A 13591-nucleotide genomic window follows, 5' to 3' on the forward strand; every position below is an offset into this window, starting at 1 on the left:
TCTTGATTGTGATGAGTAAAGGCATCTAGATAGTGCAGTGGATAGGATGTTGGGCCTTGAATCAAAAAATCCTAGTCGTGTGACCCTGGACAAGTCATTGGATCTCTGTCTGCCTTAATTTTCTCAGTTGCGATATGAGAATAATATTAGCACCAATCTTCCAAGATTGTTGTAAGGATCAAATAAGATGATATTTGTCAAGTGTGGATCCACACAGATGAATTGTGATTCCTTTAAGTCTAGATGTAAGCATGCATTAAAATATTGTGCTAGAGAACCATTTGAGAATAAAAGATAAAAAATAACAGAGTCCCTATTACAAGGAGCTCACATTCTAACAGGTGGCAATTCAACTAGACTACAAATTCCATAACGGCAGAGATACCATTATGATGGCAGAAAGTGAAGAATTAAGAATCCTCTAGACAAGGTGAAAAAAGAGACTATAAAAGGTGACTTGTAGTTTAACATTAAAAAAACTAAGATCATGGCAACTGGTCCCATCACTTCCTGGCAAATAGAGGGAAAAGAAATGGAAGCAGTATCAACATTATTCTCTTGGACTCAAAGATCACTGCAGATAGCAACTGCAGCCATGAAATCAAAAGACACTCATTCCTTAGAAGGAAAGCTATGACAAATCTGGAGAGCGTACTAAAAAGTATAAACATCATCTTGGCGACAAAGGTCTATATTGTCAAAGCTATGGTTTTTCCAGCAGTAATGTATGGCTATAAGGAAATCTGAGAGATGCAGAATTCACACTTTCAAATTGTGATGCCAGAGAGGACTTTTAAGAGTCCCTTGGACAGCAAGGAGATCAAATTAGTGAATACTCAAAGAAATTAATTCAGACTATTCATCAGAATACTAAAGCTGAAGCTTAAATATTTTGGCCACATAATGAGAAGATAGGACTTACTAATGATATTGAGAAATGTTGAAGGCAAAAGAAGGGGACAGCAGAAGATGAGATGGATAGATAGTAGCACAGAAGTAACAAACATGAGCTTGGACATACTTCAGGAGATAGTGGAAGATGGAAGAGTCTGGCTTGCTATGGTCTATGGGGTCACAAAGAGCCACACACAACTGAGCCAATGAACAACAACAGCAGAGACTTATAATCACATTTATCTCAAGGTCTAACCCAAATTTGTGAAAGAACAATTAACCAATCATCAAGCATTTAAGTTATCTACTATGCTTCAGGCACAGTGAGCGTTAGTGATACAAAGACAGAAATGAAATTTCTTACAGCCATCAGGTAAGCCATCATGTATATTTGGGATATGTTGAATATAGATACAAAATAAATTCAGGATAGTTTAGGGAAGGAGAGCACTAGCAGTTGGGGGAAGGGATCAGGAAAAGTCTCATATAGAAGGTAGTGCTTTAGTTGAATCTTGAAGTAGAGACTGCATACAGAGGGAATTCACATGCACAGATATGGGGAAATAGAGAGTCATGTGTGAGGAACAACAGGAAAGCCAGTTAGGTCAGACCATAAAGTAAGGGGAGAGAGGCAATGTATAATGGAGTTGGGAAGATATACTGGAGCTTAGGTTGTGAATAACTTAAAATAAACAAACAAACAAGTGGTTTTATATTTTATCTCAAAGGCAATAAACTGGAGTTTGTTGGATAAAGGAGATTTGTGATGGAGGAAAAATTTTTTTGTATTTTATATGTATTTTATATTATATATTTATATTTAATGTATTTATATGTATTTTATATTTATATTTTGGATTTTATATGTATATTATTGCATATGGCTGCTGCGTGGAGAATAGATTGGAGTAAGTAAAGCTTTGAGGCAGGAAAACCAAGTATGAGTCCATTACAACAGCCTAGATAAGGGATGGAGAGGCCCTAAACTAAAGTGGACAGTGAGAAGGGGATAAATATGAGAATTGTTGTGTTCAAACATATGGTGAGGGTGGGTGAAAATAAGGATGGAGTCATCTGGTATGAATCTAAACTTCAGGAGAGCAAACTGCACAAAGTTCAGAGAAAGGATAGGTAGTATCTTGTAACCAGAGAAGAAGAAAGAAACTTTCAGAAATCTCAGGATTTCAGTCAGGACTAATTCCACTGAGGTGATAAAAGGAGGAGATAACTAAAGAGAACAAGGCAGTTGACAGAAAGGAAAGAAGGAAACATTTACTCAGCACCTACTATATATCAAGCACTACGCTAGACACTTGACAAATATCCATCTGATCCTTACAACAATCTTAGAAGATTGGTGCCACGATTATTTTCTTATTATAACTGAGAAAACTGAGGCAGACAGTGGTTCAATGACTTGTCTGGGGTCACACAGTTAGCGAGAGTGGGATTTGCAACCTAGCTCCCTTTACTCATCAAGATCATAAAGGACCTGCACAAGAACTGGTCCATGAGAGAATCAGTGTGCTGTATAACAAAAAGAATATGATGAGAAGAAATAGACCAGTCCTCTATCAAGAAAGCTTGTATGATCCCCTACTACACATATAAAGCCAAAAGAAAAAGGGGAAGGAAATTGAGTAGACACCCTATAAAGGATTTATGGGACAACTCGGAGAAGAGTCAGGATGTGGTACGGACTGTGCTGGGCTCCAGAGGACAGAAGTAGAAAGTGGGAGCAAGTTACAAGGTGGAATGTACTACCTAGGAAAGTAGGGGGACTTCCCCTTTAGAAGTCTCTAAGTAAAAGCTCAATAACCACTTATTAGTTATAACGTACAAGGAATTCTTTTTAGGTACAAGTTGGATTAGGTGGCCTCTAGAGACTACAACTTTCAGTTTCTGTGATGAAAGTACAGATTCATTGAAGTGTTGAAATATGTAAAAGTAATAAAAACCAGGTCACATAACTGAAGACACCTCCCCCCTCATCCCCTTCCCTTAAGGAGAGAAGAAAATCGGTTTACATAAAATGGGAACACAGGATAACTAAAGAGATAGTAAGAGATCACTTAGCTACCTTCAGCACATCTTAAGAGTGTTAAAATCACTTATAAACATGATTATTCAACTGATATCAATGATATATAGGGAATCATATGGAATACACAAAGTGTAACTCTATTAGAAATGGGCACATTCTGTACTCATTTTTCAAGGGGAAAAGTATATAGGCTGATGAACTGGTTAATATTTGTTAAAATATTATAGTGAATGATTAAAAGGACTGATTGTGAAGACAGGAAAAAAACAGTAACGAGGATCATTAAGAATAAGTAATGTCAAGGTAAATTAATTTCTTCTTTTGACAGGGTTATTTAACTAAAATATAAGGATAAAAAATATATACATAGTATATCTAGATTTCAGTAAGAGCTCTCCCAAAGTGGTTGCAAGAGTTGCCTCCAAAAGTCCCTAGGTTTCACTAATGAGAGGTCTCCAAATAAATATGGGAAAACTACTTGGTGAGGATATTCTAAAGAAATTCTTGATAAGGGCAAGAGTTAGAGTGGATGACTTCAAAGGTCTCTTCCAACTCAAAAGTCTATCATTTTCTAATAACTTTGTAATCTCTGGTGCTGATGGCTGTCTTTTGTCTAACTGTCATAATAGTAAGTACAGCTAAATGTTGTATGGTGATTTATAATTACCAAGCTACTTACATACAGTCCCACTTGATCCTCCCATCTACCTTGCCATACAAACAGGATGGATGTTATTATCCCTTTTGTTTTGGTGAGATCAACAAAGCTCAGAAAGATCTAGTGACTTTTCTAGGCTCACAATGCCACTAACTGGCAAGAAACAGGTCTTAGCGCTGAAGCATTCTGACTCCTGGTCTGAGTTCTATCTATCTTTTGCCACACTCTTCACTAGGTTCACTAGGTTAGAGAAAGAACTTAGAGATAATAGAGAACTAAGACTCTGTAGGTGATGTAAATTTCAAAGTAATTCAAGGATACAAACAAGTTTCACTAAAAGTTTGTATCCTTGACTTACTTTGAAATTTATATCACCTACAGAGCCAAATAAACAATTTCATCTTTCTTATATATTCTTAAAAAGCACTTCCTCTACAAAACTGGATTAAATATTTCTATTAGCTATATGGACTCCTACTGATTTCCAATATTTTGAAGACTCAGTTTTTACTTTAAAAAAACAATCTTTCATCTATTAAAAATTCAAAAACCTTGACACAAAAAAACCTATTTTCCTATTTGCTTACAACTTAAAGAATAGGTTATAACCAGGACTGTGTGGCACATGTGAATAACTACAAATTGCTTGGATGAATATAGCTAAAATAGCAATCACTACATCTTCTTTATATTAAACTCAGGAAAAACAGACTGTATTCATAATTCTGTATGTGGCATTATTACAGTAATTTTAAGGACACTATTCAACATTACATTATCTGCTACAGAATGACATTGATCATTATTGACATTTATTAAGCACATCTGTTACACTAGGTGCAGAGTGCTAGCTTAATAACATGAAAATCTACAGTGTCATATAGTATCTACATTTGATTTATGTTCCTTAAAAGAAACACATGATTCTGCCCCAAGATAATAAATTTCACATATTAAAACACTCAGACTTTAGTTTTCATTGTGATATATGCCCAATATCTTGAGAAATAAGTGATACACAATTGAATGTAATATGAAAATGCACGTACAAATGTTCCTAAAACACTGTATTATTACCTATTTAAAAGGAAAAGTTGCTAATTGATGATAGAAGTTTAAATTCTAAGACTTAAAATTAAATCTTTAGAATTACCCTTCCCCTTTTGTTAACTGAAACACAAATAAATCTCAAGTACAAAGGTTCTTAAACTAGGATACCCCACTCCACCAAGAAATTCACAGATAAACTTCAGGGGGTCTGTGAACTTGGATGGAGAAAAATACATCTTTATCATCAGTAACTTCTAATTGAAAAGTAGCATTGCCTTCCTTTATGAAGATAGGTGGCGAACATTTTTCCCCCTGGGAACAGGTCCATAGGTTCCACCAGATAACTCCAAAAGGGTTCATGACACAAAAATAGTTAAGCATTCCTGCTGTAGTAGGATGATGGTGGTTCAGAAGAGGGCTGTGGATAAGGGACAGAGGAGTCTTAATACTTAATCAAATGAGTCATAGATCTGGGAGACCCTGACATGGTCTTATGGAAGTTGCTACACGAGTAGGGAGCAGGATAAGACAAAGCTGGAGAAAAGTTCACTTAAAGTATCTCAATGTGAGGGTGAGGGAAGAAATAGTTGAACTATCATTTCTGACTAGTTTTTACATTACTGAAAAAAATGAAAGTTATACCAAAATGTAAATATAAAACTTCCTTTAAATGAACAATCCTTTAAGATCACTATTTTACTAGATTTTGTACCTTCTGAATTTTGGTGTCATTGTAACCCTAGCTACAGCTCTGGGAAGAAACAAGAAATCATGGGAATTTGGGAGGTCTTAAAGTGTGGACTACTAATAATGATCATGTTAATAATGTAATTATAATAACTAACATTTTCATAGAACTTACTATGTACCAGGCACTGAATTAAGCGCTTTACAATTATCTCATTTGATCCCCACAACAACCCTGGGAAGTAGGTGCGATCATCATCCTCACTTTACAAATGAGGAAACTGAGGCAGACTTGAAAAGGATCATACAGTTAGTAAATGTCTAAGACCAGATTTGAATTCAAGTCTCCTTGATTCTATTTAAATAGGAAAGATTACTGTATGTCTCTTGAATATAGAGACTGAGGCTGTCATTTTTCATCTCTGTGATGTAAATGCTTTATACGTACTTCAGTATTTCAATTATTAATTGCTAGATGCGGCCCCATAGGCCTGAGATCATTTGGCATTTTTCTTTGTTATATGGGTCACCATGACCTCTTCTGCTAATGGTTAATCTGCCGGCAGTTAGCATGTACAACACTTAGCAAGGCTGATATTTGGACAATAGACACGGTCTGTCCCTGGGTCTGTACTTCAGGTTGGGAAGACCTGCTAGAGGATGCATTTTACTAGCACTGCCTTTGAGTCAGCCAGTTGTCCAGTCAACAGGCACTTCAGAGTTAGGCCTTGTGCTAAGCTCAGGAGATATAAAGGAAGAACCATTGTTCCTGTCCTTAGAGAGCTCACATTCTAAGAAAGGAGCTAAGGAGACAACTGCAAACAATCAGGTAATACAGGAGTGTAAGTTGAGGATAATTTCAGAGGAAAAGTATCAGCAGATAAAGGAGAGGAGGAGAGCTAAAGAATTGTTGGGAAAAATGAAATGCAGTATAGCAGAAACTGGGCCTAAAGACCAATATCTTGGACCATTTACCAAGACAAAGTCAAAATGGATACATGACCTAAATATAAAGGGAACTGGGAAAGACCTCTTAAAAAGGTGGGATCTAAACTGTCTTGAAGGAAACCAGAGATTCTAAAAATGTGGAAGTGAAGAGAGAGAGTATTCCAGGCAAGGTATACCATGGGTCACCTTTAGGTCAAGAGGAGATTTCTGAGTAGGGTTTTTATGGAGAGCCTGACACAAAACAGCCACTTAGTGCTTTATGAAATCTGAATCACTTCCTAAACCACAGTTCCTACCAAGCTGACATGACTTTGAATGCAGACCTTGGTATGCAGAACTCAGATGGAGCAGACAGAATAAACAGAACAAGGTTTCACAGAAGGCTTTGCTAAAATAATGCTAAAATTGAAATCAGAAGATCACTGAATTCAAATTTCATCTCTACTGCTGAGGAGTTAAGTAAATGACAACAAATCACTTAATCTCTTTGAGTTTGCATACTCACCTGCAAAATGGGGACAATGACTTCTATACTGTCTAACACACAGGGTTATTATGAAGGTCAAATAAGAAAATGTGCGAGTGGCTTTGTAACCTTCAAACCATTATATATAAATGTCCACAAATGCCATCAAACGTGCACCAGGCAAAGCATGTACATCGGCTGAAAACAGCAAAATCACCATCAAGCACACAAGCTACAGTCACATCCAAGAACTATATGAACATCTGGATGAAAACAAAATCACTCCACCCAGATGTTTTAACTACATGTTGCGGACTTTTTTTTCTGCAGAGCCCTGTAGAAATAGCTGATGTGATAAGAAAGCCATGTTTGATTATATATAGGCAAGACAGCTGAATAGCTAACTAAATTTTTTTACTTCCCATCAGAATGTTTGGGCATCACGTAAACAAAATTTATCTGTGCTCTCAGTCTGTGAAATACAGCAGGAAGAATGTTGGTCAACCTCTGTAGCAACACGTGCACAACCCTAAGAGCTAATAACTTTAAGGTTTGCAGAATACATCACACACTTCATCTCACTTGGTCGTCACAACAACCTCCTGAGGTAGGTGCTGCTAATATCCCTGGGGTTGTTTTCGTTTTGTATTCTACAAAAAAAAATTATTTTAAACTTAAATACAAAATAAGAAAAGAAAAAATAATTGCCATGTACACAACGGACAACAAGAAAGGATTCAATAAAAAAAATAAATTTTCATTCCAAGAAAACCTATATAAATAAATACAACTTATTTTTTTCTGTTACCCAACTTCTCTTTGCTTCCTTATTGGTTTTCTTGTGTTCTCTGCTGTGTACCTTGTAATTTTACTTTTTTCCCCTCCAGGAAGGCTACAATTAAGCGTGTGTGTGTGTGTGTGTGTGTGTGTGTGTGTGTGTGTGTAACACACACATAGATATATATAAACAGAAACACATATACACATATACACTCACGCATATATGTAAGAATGTACTATGCTTACTTCCTCCTATCATCTGTTTCTCTAAGGTGGATAGCATCTTCCTTCATAAGTCCAAGTCTTTCTATGTTTTTCTAAATCAACCAGCTCATCATCTGCTTCTTCACAGCAATATTCCCACCTAATCACACCCTATTTTAGAGTCTGTCTATGAAAGTTTCCCCCTACCCACCCACCCAATTTTCTGCATTCTTCTATTTGGGGCTGCACAGGTTTTATTTCTACAAGAAAATTTTAATTTAAAATAATCAAAATTATTCTTTTTACACTTCAGCAAGATTCTCACCTTATGATATAGTTTAAGGTCTCATAAAATGCTGAATCTATTTCCTTTACATCTTTTTTTTTTCTGGTTTCATTGAAGCTCCTGATCTTTTGTTTTTCCAAATCAACTTGGTTATTATTTTTTCTAACTCAGTAAAATAATTTTTAGTAACTTAATTGGGATGACACTGAAAAGATTAGCCAAGCAAAATTGTCATTTTAAAATTTATATTGGCTTTACCTTCCCATGAGCAAAAAATATTACTTCAACTATTTAGATCTGAGTTTATTTGTATAAAAAGTGTTTTATGCTTTTGTTCATGTAGTATGCACTCAGGTATTTTATACTGTCTAGATATTTTAAACAGTCTTAAACAATATTGAGTAACACTGCTGACACAGTGTAGTTTCTCTATTTTTCAATTTTGATTAAATCTATTTTAACTTGAACTTTGTGTGAAATCATGATTACAATCCCTGCTTTTTTCACATACTAAATTCTATCCTGTCCTTTATTTTATCTTTGTGTGTATCTCTCATTTTTATATTTTCCTCAAAGCAACATATTGTTGAATTCAAATTTTCCATATGCTATGTGTTTATGGGTAAATTCATATTATCTCTGTGTTACACATGAGTAAAGTGGGACTGAGAGAGGCTAACCAACTTATCTGTAAGTAGTGGTAGTAGTGATGGTAGTTAACATCTATAAGGTTTGCAAAGCACTTGACATATGTTATCTCATTTGATCCTCAGAACAACTCTATGAGGTAGGTGATTATTATCTTCATTTTACACATGAGGAAACTGGGGATCAGTGAGGTTAAGTGGAGTCACACAGTTACTAAGTGACTGAGAGGCATTTGAAACCTAGGTCTTCCTAACTTCAATTTCAGATTTTTGTCCATCACACCATAATGCCTCTACTTCCATGCACTAAGAAGTACATTACCTGAGTGCCACCTTTGAACAGAACCAGCTATATGCATGTTCTTTATTTGTCTCTTTGGCCATGGGCACGTATGGCTCAGTAAAAAATACCCATCTGAACACGGCTATTGAGCAAACTGCCATTTTTTTTAAATGGAAGGAGACGACATCATGCAGTAGTCAAATGTACAATTGCATTAGACAATTTTTAAAATCATCCACTACCCAGATAGACACACACAGATCTCTTATCCATTATATTTTATAAGTCCTTGATCCCTTCTTGTTAAATTTAGAATCCACTGTTCAGAGTGAAGGGTTTAACGGAGAGCAGTAAAAATTAACACAGCTACCCCAGGGCCTCTGAAAAAAGAAACACTAGATAATAAAGCAATAGGCCAAGAGCAAAATAATAGAAAAAAGGCTTACCAGAAACTAAAGCAAGGAAAGGCAGAGGAGGTGACGACTGAAATCTATTTGTGGTCTAGTTTATTTTGGAAGTTTTTCTTCATGTTCTGTTGGAAGGCACAGTCCTGTTGCATTGCTACAGATGAGATTGTTAGGTTCTCCATCAAAACCTCTCCCCTGGTTGCTTTAATATCTGAGTGGTTTCAATTCCAATTTAAATACTGGGTCAGTTTGCTGAGATTTATTTTAAACAAGAAGATGGTTAAATTTGCTAAGAGGAAATTTCTGATTTTTTAAAAGGGATTAATACAGCATGCAAAATTTAATTTTCTTTCATTTTTTTAATCTAGATGGAAAGACAGATTCTCTCCTGTAGGTCTCTCTCTTCCTCCTGATACCTCTCTGTCTCTCTGTGTGTCTCTGTCTCTCTGCATGTGTCTCTCTATCTCTCTGTCTCTGTCTCTCTCTCCCTCTGTCTGTCTGTCCCGGTCTCTGTCTCTCTGCATGTGTCTTTCTATCTGTCTCTGTCTGTCTCTGTCTCTCTTTTCCCCCTGTCTCTCTCACTTACACTCTTTCACTCTCTCATATAGGGAGCTCACAATAAGGAGCTACCTCTTTCACTGTAAGTTAGGTACCTTCTCTTCACATTACGATCTTAAAGATTTGTCTTCAATATTCTCATATCAAAAATTAAGTACAAGTCAGAATCATTTCACCATCTGCCTAAGAATTCCTGGTAGTTCTATAAAGAAGTGATAAAGCCCTTTACAGTTTAGTGTCCCACACAACTCCCTTTATTAGGAACAGCTTCACCAGATACACTCTTGAAATGAATTTATTTCTGCTATCTTAATAAGCATATTTTAAAGGGGGAATGGCATAGATTTCGCAGGTGAAATAATTACAGTGGCCCAGGAAAGACATATCATTAGTGAAAGAAAAAAACCATTCCATACTCCTTAGATACAAAAAAAAGTTACACAAAAATTGACCACGAAATTGTCTGAGTACATCGATCCTGCAACAACATCCTAACAAAATGTAGCTGCTTAGTGAGCAAAGGACAGTGAACCTCCCAAAACAAGAAATACAGAGACCTATTACTCAACAAGAACCCTGTTTCAGAGCCTTCCTTTTTTCTGATGATGATAGCAAACACAGAGATGAAGAGGTCAGAAAAAACATGAGAGCATTATACAGTATCAAAATTATTCAATCATTACAAGTGATTCCCTTTCCACTATGCAAAGGGTAGACAAACATTCTATTCTCTGAGACTTTAGAGAATACTGCTTACTTATTGATTAGGTAGCAGGGAAGGGATGAGAAGGGAGAAGATTGAGAGGAAAGGCAACCATATACTTCAATGTAAACCATGGAAGTAGCTTGTCTTCATAAAGCCTGACACCTCTGAGAAAAAAGAGAGAAGTTTCTGCTTCCAGTGGCAGTGAGTCCTGATTCCCTACTTCAGACTCTCCCTGACGCACTTTGTGGTGTTCAAGGAAGTTTACCTCTTAGTCGAGAGTCAGAATTACTTTTCCCTTACCAAATTACTTACTACCTATGTAACCCTGGGTAAGTGATTTCACTTCTCTGAGTCTCAGTTTTCTCATTTGTAAAATGAGGAGATTGGTATAGATGACCTATAAAGTCCCTTCCAAATCTAAAATAATGATCCTATGTTTAGTACATAAAATGTTTATATTTGCATGTATATCACAACATGGTTGTAAAGATCAAATGAATTACTGTATGTAAAGCACTCTGTAAATTTCAAAGTGTCACATAAAGTCCCAGGTATGATTGTTAATTTCTATCCTAACTGAATAACATGTCCACTCTTCCATGAGTTCAAGGTTTATTCTGAATAAACTTCAGAACATGCCTGTTTATATTAATACTAGTTAAGGTATATGTGTCTATCTGGTTAGTTTTGTTATAAAATTACATTTATGAGAACAAAGTCATATTTGAACCAATTAAGTATAATCTGCTCTATGACCTTATTGACCATGGGATAAGAGACAATGGGCCAGATTCACAATGAAAGGATTTTGGTCCAAATGCTAACTCTGCCACTTACTTCTTAAGTTACTTCCTCTCTCTGGGCCTCCATTTCCTCATAAATTAAATGAGGGGGCCTAGACTAGATGGCCTCTGAGACCACACAGTCAACAGTTACTGTATTGTAGCTAGTGGCATTATGGATAGAGTGCCTGGGTGTGGAGTCAGGACAACCTGAGTTCAAATCCTACCTTACATTCTTACTAGCTGTGTGACCCTGGATAAAGTTACTTAGGGTCTATCTGCCTAATTTTCTTCAACTGTAAAATGGGGATAATAATATCACCTACCTTCCAGGATTGTCATGAACAAATCTGATAGCACAGTGCCTGACACAGTAGGTGCTTAATAAGTGTCTATTCCCTTCCCTTTCAGCTACACTATTTTGCAAAGGAATGTCACATTGACCATGCTTAGGGAAACCATTGCAGGAATATGGCCAGATCAATGTAAATCCATCATCCGTTATTGAAAATACACGTTAAAAAATTCATTCACTCATCAAACAGTTATTGTTTATGTAAAGCAGAGAAGAAGGGAGGAGAGGTGTAGGGAACTTACAGGAACAGTCTTTGCTCTCAAGGGACCTGCAACATTGTTATGGGAAATGACCCATATACAGAAGCAAATACAAGACAAACCAGGACATGAAAAAAACATGTAAAAAAGTATAATGTATTATTAGATAAGTGAGAAATCCTTTCCATCCAATCTTTGTTTCCAGAGAAACAAGGAAGACTAGATACATTTGGAATGATTCAGATTTTCTCAAAAAGTACCCAAGACGTATTTCAAAAATCATGAGCTTTTTTTTCCTGAGTCGTGGGATTTAGAGCCATGAGAGACCTATTAAAGTTCTAGTCCATCCCCTTTATTTTATAGATGAAGAAAATTAAGTCTTGAGAAACACTGACTTGGCCCAAATCACAAAAGTAAAGTCTGAGGGAAGATTTGAACCAAAGTCCTTCTCTGACTCCAGTTCCAAAGCTCTGTCCACAATTCACACTTCCACCTTCCTGTACAACTGGAATATTTCTCTAATTAAAATGACTGAGGTGAGGATAAATTTCAAATTACCTTCTGAATGGCATATGGCACGATCTTCACATTCCAAATGCCTCAAGATTTTGTGCCTGAATTTTTAGTCTCTTGTTAATATACAAAATAACAGTCTCAAAAGTTGTAATAAGTTTCACTGTGATGACAAGTTCCTTTTACACGTATCACACAGCATTAGAAGTAAGAATGAGATAAGTCATTTTTATTCAGTAAATCACATACAGCAATTACTAAAATCAGCTAGAGCATCTTTTCAAGTATAATAATCAGGTAATGTCAACCTTACTACCTACTATATTGACTACATATTAACCTTTATGCATAATATTACAAAATGAAGAAGGATCCCGTGTTGTTGAAATGCATCCATAATACTTTTCTAGAACCAGGAAGGATATAGCGGGATGAAGGAACGAAAGGACAGAGGGATAAGGGAAAGAAGGAGCCTTAGTCAGTAAGATGAGAATTCAAATGTTGCCTCAGACACTTCTTAGCTCTGTGTCCTTGGGCAAGTCACTTAACATCTATCTGCCTTAGTTTCCTCGCCTGTAAAGAAAAAAGTATCATAACTGTACCTATCTCATAGAGTTCACGTAAGGATTCAATGAGATAATATTCATAGAAGCACAGCATAGTGCCTGATACACAGTAGGCACTTAATAAATTCTTGTTCTGTCCCCTTCCTTCTTGCCAACAATTATTCAGGTAGCAATATTTTAAAACATTCTTATGTAATTTAATCGCCTCCTTGAGACATTCACTAAAGTCCTACTAGCTGAGTTCTCCAAGGCTTTGCCAACACAGAATAAGCTCTAGGATGTTCTTTCAATTTGATGGCAGGTCATCTACTAGGATATGGACTTATTTGGGTTTGGTCTATATTTCTAAGACTGCATTAATTAGAACATGATTAAATAAGATGACCAAATGTTATGCCAGTCATTCATTTTCTAGCCATTCATTACTTCCCTTTACAACTTTTAAATTATGTATATTAGCGACACTGGTAATCATTTCCTATTTCCCTTGAGAAATGTACTCAGTCCATGATAGTGCTGTGAGGATACGGACAATACTAATTTTGATAACTTTCTGT

The 13591-nt window shown here is 36.1% G+C and overlaps 1 protein-coding gene across 8 annotated transcripts in view; it reads right to left on the reverse strand.

The window, feature by feature from the left end:
- HIVEP2 (HIVEP zinc finger 2) overlaps nt 1-13591 on the reverse strand; it is a 275611-nt gene that overhangs the window by 57160 nt on the left and 204860 nt on the right. The window lies entirely within an intron of this gene.

The sequence above is a fragment of the Notamacropus eugenii genome, chromosome 2, assembly GCF_028372415.1.
Source record: "Notamacropus eugenii isolate mMacEug1 chromosome 2, mMacEug1.pri_v2, whole genome shotgun sequence".
Classification (NCBI taxonomy): domain Eukaryota; kingdom Metazoa; phylum Chordata; class Mammalia; order Diprotodontia; family Macropodidae; genus Notamacropus; species Notamacropus eugenii.